The sequence below is a fragment of the Crinia signifera genome, chromosome 3 (assembly GCF_055691185.1).
Source record: "Crinia signifera chromosome 3, ASM5569118v1, whole genome shotgun sequence".
In the NCBI taxonomy this organism is placed as follows: domain Eukaryota; kingdom Metazoa; phylum Chordata; class Amphibia; order Anura; family Myobatrachidae; genus Crinia; species Crinia signifera.
In genome coordinates, this window is record NC_139219.1 from 76,105,783 (window position 1) to 76,117,670 (window position 11,888).

General features: G+C 49.5%; 1 long non-coding RNA gene across 3 annotated transcripts in view; it reads left to right on the forward strand.

Moving 5' to 3' along the window:
- Positions 1-11,888, forward strand: part of LOC146063563 (uncharacterized) — a 48,708-nt gene that overhangs the window by 36,125 nt on the left and 695 nt on the right. For 2 of the 3 annotated variants that reach the window (XR_014471616.1, XR_014471615.1), the window contains exon 3: positions 4,731-4,782. The exons of the other annotated variant lie outside the window; for it this stretch is intronic. This is a non-coding gene — a long non-coding RNA (uncharacterized LOC146063563). The remainder of the gene's footprint in view (positions 1-4,730; positions 4,783-11,888) is intronic. 3 annotated transcript variants of the gene reach the window in all.

An 11,888-nucleotide genomic window follows, 5' to 3' on the forward strand; every position in this document is an offset into this window, starting at 1 on the left:
ACATTATGCCGCACACCTTGATGCCCATACTGTGATGGCAATTACCCAATGCTCCCCACACCGTAATGCCCATTACACCCAATACCATGATGCCCATTACACCGCACAATGTGATGTCCACAGTGCCAGATTTGCCCCCACAGTGCCAGATATTCCGCCACAGTGCCAAATACACATATGCCTCCACAGTGCCAGATATGCCCCCACAGTGCCAGAGACACATATGCCCCCACAGTGCCAGAGACACATATGCCCCCACAGTGCCAGAGACACATATGCCCCCACAATGCCAGATATTCCCCCCACAGTGCCAGATACTCATATGCCCCCACAGTGCCAGATATGCCCCCACAGTGCCAGAGACACATATGCCCCCACAGTGCCAGAGACACATATGCACCCACAGTGCCAGAGACACATATGCACCCACAGTGCCAGAGAAACATAATATACTCCCACAGTGCCAGATACACATATGCCCCCACAGTGCCAGATATGCCCCCACAGTGCCAGAGACACATATGCCCCACAGTGACAGATATGCCCCCACAGTGACAGATACACATATGCCCCCACAGTGCCAGATATTCCCCCACAGTGCCAGATACACATATGCCCCCACAATGCCAGAGATGCCCCCACAGTGCCAGAGATGCCCCCACAGTGCCAGAGACACATATGCCCCCACAGTGCCAGAGATGCCCCCACAGTGCCAGAGATGCCCCCACAGTGCCAGAGACACATATGCCTCCACAGTGCCAGAGACACACATGCCCCCACAGTGCCAGAGGAGACACACATGCCCCCACAGTGCCAGAGGAGACACACATGCCCCCACAGTGCCAGAGACGACACACATGCCCCCACAGTGCCAGAGACGACACACATGCCCCCACAGTGCCAGAGACGACACACATGCCCCCACAGTGCCAGAGACGACACACATGCCCCCACAGTGCCAGAGACGACACACATGCCCCCACAGTGCCAGAGGAGACACACATGCCCCCACAGTGCCAGAGGAGACACACATGCTCCCACAGTGCCAGAGGAGACACACATGCCCCCACAGTGCCAGAGGAGACACACATGCCCCCACCAGCAACTCACCATTGTTGTTGGGCTGAGGGGTCCGGGACAGACAGCCCTCCTGCTTCCCCGGGCCGCTTAGCCAGTCACTGGCTGCTGGATCACCATCCACCTCCTCCAGGCCGCCCTCCTGCGCTGGCCGCGGCAGAGCACGGCCGCGGCTACAGGAAGATGGCGGCCGGCCTCCTGCACTGAGGACATGTCCTCAGTGCAGGGGGCCGCCGGCCATTTTCCTGTAGCCGCGCCCGTGTTCTGGAAGCCGCGGTCAGCGCAGGAGGGCTGCCTGTGCCTGGAGAAGGTGGATGGTGACCAGCGTGGCCCGCAGCCAGTGACTGGCTAAGCGGCCCGGGGGTCACATGGCACCCTGCCCCCCGGCCCAGCCCGCCCCTGGGCGCATATCTTGTAGTTACGCTACTGGTTACAGCATGGCTGCGAACTAAGCAGCCTGTCAGACTCTGAATCAGACTCTACTTGTATATTCCACAAATGACACACAGAAGTTATTTAACTTACCAGTATGGGGGAAATTTACTAAGGCAAATACGGCAAAAAAAATTGTATTTAGACGTATTCGTATTTTTGGCATTTACTATGCCAAAAAAACACATATTCGTATTTATTGCACATTCGTATTTGTATTTACAAATACTAATGTATACACCATTGGGAAATACGAATAGGAATCACCATTTTAAATACGGCCGCTAATTATCGGCAAGCTCAAAATAGACTTCAATTTCCTGGCGTATTCCGTGCAGGCTTCAGTGTATAAAAAAAAAAAGGCCGTACGGCCGTAACCAGCACCAGGCTCAAAGAGCCGGGCTGGTTTTAAAAAAATCAGGGAAAAAATGCATAAGGCTCCGCTGATTTTTTTAAACCAGCCCCAGGCTTCAGGGCTGGGTCTGGTTCCCAAAATACGTCCCTAGCAACCAATCAGCCTAGGCAGGGGTCCTGGGGGAGTGGGGACCCCCCCTCCAGAACTTACCTGCCCAGGCTGAAGCCTAGTGCTGTCTCCGGTACCCCTGGGCGTTGGGTACCGGGCTGATTAAAGTGTAAAAAGTAGAATTATAAACTATTGTCGAAAACTGTGGAACTTTGAGTCCCAGCAAGCCTCCCCCGCATGCTGGGACTTGGAGAACCACAAGTCTCAGCATGCAGGGCATTAAAGGGCCCGCTGGCCCACAGTAATAGAAATAGTTAACAAAACACACTGACACCCATTAAAAATATAAGTTTAATACATCCAAATCCCACACATACTGATACTTGCCTTTCTTGAGCCTGTAGGAAGCCCTGGGTCCGGTGTCCTGGGGTCCGGTGATCCGGGGTCTGGCGATCCTGGGTCCAGGGTCCGTAGAAATCCTTTGGGGGACCTGTGAAAGTTAATTCTACTTACCCAGGTCCTCTGGCGAAGACCGGTCCTCTTGGGTCTGCAGTAGTCCCGGGATCTTCTGAAAAATAACAAACCGCAAGCATAGGCAAATCTAGGGAGTGGTCTGGGGGTGCACTCATGTAAATGGGTCAGTTGGTTCCGAAGATATAGCTGGTTGGTTAAAGGGGGGTAGGGAGAGGGGAGTGGTTGTCTCTCCCCCTCACACCAAATAATGCAGGGATTAGGCTGGTGTATAAGGGGTCAGCCTGGGAATGTCCCTGCATGATCCTGGGACCATATTCCCGGGTAAATCCCTGCATTTTCTGTTGTGAAAGGGGTATTATTTCAAACAGACGTGCAGCCCCCTGCTCTCTGCCCAGCTGTTGATGACTGTCACCCCTGCAGCTTCCGCTCCAATTCTTCTCCCCGCTTTCACCTCAGCCCGCCCCTCCTTTAATCATGTGGTGCTGGCGCCCAACGTGCTCCCCCGACGTCACGCACAACAACAGCGTGCACAATATTTCAAATGTCCACTCGGCACCAGACGGGGAGTGGGAGCGTGCTCTGCGCTGTGCCCTGCTCCTCTCCCCTTAGAAGCAGCTGCACCACTCTCCACCTCTCCCTGCAGCAGCGAAGGCTTATATAAAAATTTACAGTAAGTGGCACTTTTGGGGGCATTGCTTAAGGGACGCTACAAGTGGCGGTATGTGGGGGTATTACGCATAATGTGTGGCTTACTGTGTAAGGGGCATTACAGTGTGCAGCATCATATGTAAGGGGCATTATGTGTGCAGCATCATGTGTAAGGGGCGTTATGTGTGCAGCATCATGTGTAAGGGACATAAGGTGTGCAGCATCATGTGTAATGGGTACTATGGTGCGCGGCATCATGTGTAATGGGTACTATGGTGTGCGGCATCATGTGTAATGGGTACTATGGTGTGCGGCATCATGTGTAATTGGTGCCATCAAGCAAGAACCCCCTAGCAATGAGCATGTAGGTAAGCAGCACTTATGTGGCAAATATGTAATGGGAACTATGGTTTGTTATATAGTATGTAATGGGCATCATGATGTGTGGCACAATGTGTAATGGGCATTATGGTGTGTGGCCTTATGTGTAATTGGCATTACGGCATGTGGCTTTATGTTTAATGGGCATTACTGTGTATGGTCTAAAGTGTAATACCACACCCCTTTTTGTGATGCCACGCCTCATTTCCATGAGACCATACCCCCTTTTGCCATGCAGCTACGCCACACAAAGGTCCCCCTGCTATTATGTCTAGATCTGGGACCAGCCATTACCATAATTCTAGATTCGCCTATGACCGCAAGTGTCCCAGTACCATCGAACTGATGGAGAGGCGCTGAAGTTTCCAGCCAGTGTTGTCATGTCACAGCCAGGGGACACTTATTATATATGGTCCTTTGGCCAAAACATGACAGCCGTTGCTGGTCAAAAGGTCGATATTCAAAATGTAGACATGGTGCAAAGGTCGACATGGAAAAGACCTACATGAAAAATGTTAACATGAGTCTAGACTGACTTATTTGCGAACAGGAAAAAGATAATTTGATGGTCTGCGACTCATGTGGCTGCATGCACGGGGATGTGTAAGTGTACTCCTCCCCTCGCATGCAAATGAGAGGATTCGCGCTGCGGGGGGGATGTTCAGTCAGGCAGCATGTACCTGTCCGCTAGGCTGTGAACATGTGCAGCCTAGCGAACAGGTCTGAATCAGGCCTCATATTTGGAAAGGGCGTCATAGGGAAGACCAGTCACAACACCCACTCTGGCTCAATGAAGTACCTTGGCCCTTAATCAGATCTGATGGCAGTACAAATGTGTTCTCAAAATGGGCAAAACCAGGTGCACTGCAGGTGGGGCAGATGTAACATGTGCAGAGAGAGTTACATTTGGGTGGGGTGTGTTGAAACTAAAATCTAAATTGCAGTGTAAAAATAATGCAGCCAGTATTTACCCTGCACAGAAACAAAATAACTCTACTACTTCTGCCCCACCTGCAGTGCACATGGTTTTGCTTATATTGAGAACAAATTTGTACTGCAATCTGATCTGAATAAGGGCCATTGTGTAGAAGTTTACTGTATGTGCACTCACACAGGTTGCAACGAGATATGTATCTAGGATTTATTACTGATGGCTAGACCACGCTAATGTGATGGAGTAAAGTAAGAAATATTGATCCAGCTCTTTATTTTATGAGATGACTTGCAATGAATCCAAACACCTTAACTCTTTCAGGTCCAACGTCTAGTCAGGCTCAACAGCCCTAGCGCTAGTAGCAGATCCAATGGTGAGCCACTTTAAAATAAGAACATTTACATCGTTCACCATTCAATGTAGACCATTTTTTTTATAAAAAAAAATAGGTACTTGTGTATTATCACGGCGCCGGTGCACGCAACATAGTTTGCGTAGTCAGAGCTACTTAGCGTAGACAGAGCTACGTAGTCAGCGTAAGCCAGCGTAGTCTAAAGCGTGGCGAGTGCAGCGAGCCACCGAGCCCAAAGCGTGGCAAGCGCATGAGCCCCGCAAGGGGACGCAGAAAACAAGCCTGAAGCGTGGCGAGCGCAGTGAACCCTGCAAGGTGACGCGGATTACTTCACATGTATTCCACGTCCACTCGTGAGGCATGCTGCGTTCGCCACGGTTCGGGCTCATTTTCCGCTTCCCCTTGCGGGGCTCGCTGCGGTCGCCACGCTTTATAAAATCAACTCCGCGCTAATGTGGACAGTGGGGGTATGAACAGGTCGGGAAGACGCGTAATGCTTCGGGCTGACTTGGATAGTGGGGGGTGTTTAAAGAAAACATTCACACCTGGCATATCATCCATCTGAAACAGTAATGACGACGTGTGTTAACTGGCAACTCGATTTTATTGAACAATAAAGAAGAAAGAAGAAAACCAATGAACAATGTTCAATAATAGCATCTAAAAATAGTCATTCTTCATTTACTGCGTTCCCTTCAGATGCAGCTGATGTTGATGTTGTGTCGGCTGGTTTGTCGGCCGTTGGGACCAGAGTTAGTACGTGTAAGGAAAGCGTTCTCTGCACCAAGGGTATTGCGCCATATAAACTCCTGCAGCTAAGAGTCAAGGTATTGGCTTCACCTCTGACTGACTAGGCTGACTGCGTAAAGCTTCATACACACAGTCACAGTCACTATTCCGCTTATTGGGGGGAATTAAACACAGTCGTAGTCATAGCCGGCGATTAAACTACACAAATAGCGCTTTTACACTACGCTGGAGGGACTGCCACCACCATGCTGAAGGGACACTACAATGAATAGGACTGTATGTAAACTACTTAACGGGTGCCGCCGCCATGCTGAAGGGACACTTCGCTGAATAGGACAGTACATAAACTACCTAACGGGCGCCGTGATAATACACAAGTACCTAAAAAAATTACAATTACTTTAAACATTTAAACCAGACTGTTTGAATTGCAAAAAAAAACAATTTGGACTGCAAAGGGTTAATACTAATTAAAAAGTTAGTATGAATGAGAGTGACTATAGGGGTGAGTTTCGTTTCGGTGTCATTCCTGACAATATATTTGGCTAATGTCAAATGATGCTGGATTCACACGCAAGTGACTAGCACACTCTAGGTCAGGCATGTCCAAACTATAGAAAAAGGGGTGGTGGTGACCCTGACCACACAGAGTGGGTCTGGGTGCAGGTGCGCCTGGCTGGAGCTGTGTTTCCCTAGCTGCTGCTCTGGGACAGGATAGTTAGTCCTGTACTGAATGAACAAGAAAAGAAAGGGGTGTTGAGCTGCGCTTGGTATAACTTTGTAAAAAGTGAGGTAATGAAACCTGTAAAGTTGGGTGAAAAAAATGAGGGATTGGTTGATCTAGTACAAAAAGATTTAATGTCTAAAATACATATAGCCAGAATACATTGATAATTCTCTAAAATCACATAAAATTCATATCTCACCAACCACACTGGGGAAAATGTATGGCCCGGAGAGTCCCAAGAGTCCTGTATAGGGCTGAGATGTAAATCGTCCTGTATGGAGCTGCAATGATATGCCCAATTGGAGCAGTAGGGAGGGAGGACCAGATGTAAGAATAAGGAGCGGCTTAAGTTGACACGGATTGCCGACTCCCTCCGCTGGATGGACTGGAGCGGGATGGGTCCTCTACCTTACTGTAGGAATTTGTAATCCAAATGGAACCAGTGGAGGTGGTATTACCGGACTGGGATCTGTGCGTGGCCCAAGGGGACCCCCAGGTCCTGGTGAGGCGTGATGGTTGTCTCCAATGTAGCAGATGGTGGGGAGGACTTGAAGATGTTGATAAGGAGCGGCCCAGGATGGCACAAATAACCGACTCCCTCCGCTGGATGGAATAGAGCGGGATACAGTCCTCGACCTCAACCTTGCTGCTAGGACTTGGTGGTCCAATTGGACAAAGGGTGGTAAGTGTGTGCACAAATAAGCACTTCCGGGTTCTTTAGGGGTACCAGTTTGGTATTCTGGAAGGAGATAGAAACCTGAGTCCTGACCGGTTTCGCTGCTCCAGGCAGCTTTGTCAGAGGATAACAGGTTTAAAACATGGCTGGCTATTTATTTCCTGTTACATGGGTCATGTGACCAACTTGATTAGATCAACCAATCTATTTTATAAACAAATAGGGTGCTAAAGTAGGAGGCAAGTTACTATAAATTCATACACAATAGTATACAATAATAAGATATACACTAAAACATAGTTTGTTAATTGTAAAGTGCTTAGATTATGATCGCTAGCTTGTGCAATCAGTTTTGTTAGTATGGTAGTCATGGTGACTGAGATGACCTTATCGAACGTGCATTTCAATTGGAGGAATAACCTATTAGTTTCCAGGTCATTCTGCCCTGATGGTATGTGGGCTGTGAGGGCGAAAGTTCCTGTGGTGCGACCTGTAAGGGCGTCCCCTCTATGCTTTAATGGCGGGGGGGAGGATTGCATGTCAGAGCTTGTTGTCCCTCCCTGAAAACGGAATGGAATCATTCGTCAGACTGCATTTGAGTCTACAAGCATAGGTCTACACCATTAGGTCGACTTGCATTATGTCGACCTGACTGAAGGCCGACATGGATTAGGTCGACAGGGTCATAAGGTCGACAGGTGTTAGGTCGACAGTGAAAAAGCCGACATGTTTTTTTTTTTTTCAAGCGTCGACACAGTCAACATAGCACCGCGTCCCCTCGCAAGGCTTGCTGTGCTCGCCATGCTTCGGGCACGGTGCCTCGCTACGCTCAGCACACTATTGTGGTATGTGGGCTGTGAGGGCGGAAGTACCTGTGGTGCGACCTGTAAGGGCGTCCCCTCTATGCTTTAATGGCGGGGGGGAGGATTGCATGTCAGAGCTTGTTGTCGCGTCACCCGGACTTCCGGTGACGCGACCCACCGAGTGGCGTGTTGTTGGGGTCATTTCCAACAGCTTCCGGCAGTCGCGTCATCCCGGCTTCCGGTGATGCGGCTCGTCGGAGATCGTGATGCCAGGGGCGGGGTCCTAGGGTTGAGGTTACCCGCCGCGTCATCCGGACTTCCGGAGGTGCGGAGTAGCCTACGATATGAATTTTATGTGATTTTAGAGAATTATCAATGTATTCTGGCTATATGTATTTTAGACATTAAATCTTTTTGTACTAGATCAACCAATCCCTCATTTTTTTCACCCAACTTTACAGGTTTCATTACCTCACTTTTTACAAAGTTATACCAAGCGCAGCTCAACACCCCTTTCTTTTCATGTCCAAACTATAGCCCTCCAGCTGTTGTGAAACTACAAGTCCCATCATGCCTTGCCACAGTTTTGCTTATGGGGAATGCTAAAACTATGGCAAGGCATGGTGGGATGTGTCGTTTTACAACAGCTGGAGGGCCATAGGGCCTTATTCTGGTTGGTGCGGCCGGGCCGTACGCGTACGTTCCGGGGTTTTCCATGATCTGCGCATGCGTACATTCGCTAATGCGCAGGCGCGAACACTCCACAACGCTTACGGATGGGTCTCTCCGTGCGAAAAAAACTGTACGCGAGTGTACGGGCATTGGGGGCGGCATAGGGGCGTGATGAGGGGAGCGGCCGAAATAATGAGGGAAAATGGGCGTAAATATGGGCGTACACGGGGGTGTGCACCAAAAATGAGCGGTGCTACTACCGCACGATCGCCTAAAGCACCGTTCATTTCGGACACAAAACAGGCGGCCGCCAACCGCCACCTCAGACCACCCCTACAGATACCGCATGCCTGCGTGCGCCTGGGTTTGCTAATTTACGCTGATTACTACTCAAACACATACACCTGAATGTAATAAGCAATGCTGCAGTCTATTAAGTCCAAACCATGATTTCACTACCTGCAAGCCACACACAGCACTCAAACACATTGGAAGCTTATCTTTCTATACTTCTCTACATTTAAAGGTTTGTTTAATTTAAGGTAAGAATCATTTTAAGACCTGCTTATATATGCTAAGGTAGGTATTTGTTAAACAGTTAGACACATTCACTACGTGCTTTCATAGACTTTACACAGTAGCACACTCAATCTACACAAGTCGACATGTGTCAACGTGTTCACTCTAATACAAACATAGGTTTTGTATTTATGATACAATAACATAAACCACATCTAACACCTACAAAGGATGTTTCAGCAATGTTTTAAGCCCATGCCCACTATTTTGCACATTAATTAATTCAATCAATTAATTAATTTTCTTAATTATAGTTGAAAGGCAAGATTTGCAGGTCCATATATGTGAAGGGTATGCCAGCGTGCACGGACGTACGCTCACTCTCACGAGCGGTGACATAAGCTGAGTTTTCTATTGAAAACAATAGGGACCCGTCCGTGCAAGCTGGCGTACGCTCAGATTTCCGCAAGAAGTCGGTGGGAAGACGGACGAGAGACGTCCGTAAACGGTGGCGTACGCTCTGTTGTACGCCAGTTGTCGGAGTGTAAGGGCTGATCCGTCCGTGTACGTTGGCGTACGCTCAATTGTACGCCACTCCCCTTTGACGTTGTTTCTGGCCGTACGTATGCGGCTGACTTGTGGGTGGACTTAACCCCAACGGCCGCGTACGGAGAGCGTACGTTAATTGGGAACGTACGCACGTTTGGCCGCTACGATCAGAATAACCTCCATAGTTTGGACATGCCTGCTCTAGGTGATTGTTTTCCTTAATAAACAAACTACCAGTAATTGAAATCATTTTCAGTTTTGACATTTCAAATTTACATTAAATTGCATTACAATTATTTATATTAATGTACATTTACATACATACAATACGTCACATTTACGTGACATAAAAAATAAAATTAAAACGGACAAAACAAATCACAAATGATTACATGTAACTTTTACCACAGGGGACAAAAACAACATAAAGGGCGAAATGTCATAGGGTGCGTTTTTTTAGACTAAAAAAAAATCGCACCAAATCGCACCTTTAAAAATCGCGTTTTTTGCCGCGAATTCGCATATGTAATGAGATGCGAATTAGCGGCAAAAAATGCGATTTGCCGCGATTTGCCGCGATTTTTAGTCATGAAAATGTGCGCATTTTCAGTCATGAAAATGTGCGCATTTTCATAAATGCGATTTTGTGCTAAAAAAAAAAAGTAAAAAAAAAAATGGCGTGGGGTCCCCCCTCCTAAGCATAACCAGCCCCGGGCTCATTGAGCCGGACCTGGTTCCAAAAATACGGGGGGACAAAAAGCATAGGGGTCCCCCGTATTTCTGAAACCAGCCCCGGACTCTTGGACCGGTCCTGGTTCCAAAAATACGGGGGACAAAAAATCTGGGGGTCCCCCGTATTTTGAAACCAGCACCGGGCTCCAACAGCCCGCGGTGTCATGCCACAGCCGGGGGACACTTTTTATACAAGGTCCCCCGGCCAAAACATGAGCACCGTGGCTGGTCAGCCTTGGACGGGGTACCTGGAGGAGTGGGGACCCCCCCAATAAAGGGGTCCCCCCCCCCCAGGCTTCACCCGTCCAGGGCTGAAGCCCGGGGCTGTCACCGGCGTCCGTGGCCAGTGGACGCCGGCCTGATAGGGTTAAATCCATCATACATATCATTACATTGCTTTTTACCGGCGAACTACAAGTGCCAGCAGACCTCCCCCGCATGCTGGGACTTGGAGAACCACAAGTCCCAGCATGCAGGGCATTAATGGGCCCGCTGGGACTTGTAGTCCACCTGTAAAAAGAATGTTTATAAAAAACACACACACAGAGAAGTACAAGTTTATTACACACACACACCTCAATTTTACACCAGCGTAACTTACCATTCCTGGATCCAGCGCTGGTCTGGCTGCTTTACAGCCGGCTCCCCCCGCACTGACAGGCAGCGGGGAGAACCGCTTTCTCCGTTGCCTGTCACCGGCTTTCTCCGTAGCTTCTGTAGCTCTGTCCCAGTGCTACAGAGGCTGAGAGCGTGATTGGCTGAGCTACAGTATGCGTCTCCATGGAGACGCATAGCTCAGCCAATCAGGACTGAGCTATGCGTCTCCATGGAGACGCATACTGTAGCTCAGCCAATCACGCTCTCAGCCTCTGTAGCACTGGGACAGAGCTACAGAAGCTACGGAGAAAGCCGGTGACAGGCAACGGAGAAAGCGGTTCTCCCCGCTGCCTGTCAGTGCGGGGGGAGCCGGCTGTAAAGCAGCCAGACCAGCGCTGGATCCAGGAATGGTAAGTATGCTGGTGTAAAATTGAGGTGTGTGTGTGTAATAAACTTGTACTTCTCTGTGTGTGTGTTTTTTATAAACATTCTTTTTACAGGTGGACTACAAGTCCCAGCGGGCCCATTAATGCCCTGCATGCTGGGACTTGTGGTTCTCCAAGTCCCAGCATGCGGGGGAGGTCTGCTGGCACTTGTAGTTCGCCGGTAAAAAGCAATGTAATGATATGTATGATGGATTTAACCCTATCAGGCCGGCGTCCACTGGCCACGGACGCCGGTGACAGCCCCGGGCTTCAGCCCTGGACGGGTGAAGCCTGGGGGGGGGGGACCCCTTTATTGGGGGGGTCCCCACTCCTCCAGGTACCCCGTCCAAGGCTGACCAGCCACGGTGCTCATGTTTTGGCCGGGGGACCTTGTATAAAAAGTGTCCCCCGGCTGTGGCATGACACCGCGGGCTGTTGGAGCCCGGTGCTGGTTTCAAAATACGGGGGACCCCCAGATTTTTTGTCCCCCGTATTTTTGGAACCAGGACCGGTCCAAGAGTCCGGGGCTGGTTTCAGAAATACGGGGGACCCCTATGCTTTTTGTCCCCCCGTATTTTTGGAACCAGGTCCGGCTCAATGAGCCCGGGGCTGGTTATGCTTAGGAGGGGGGACCCCACGCCGTTTTTTTTTTTATAAAAACACTTTTACACATTTTT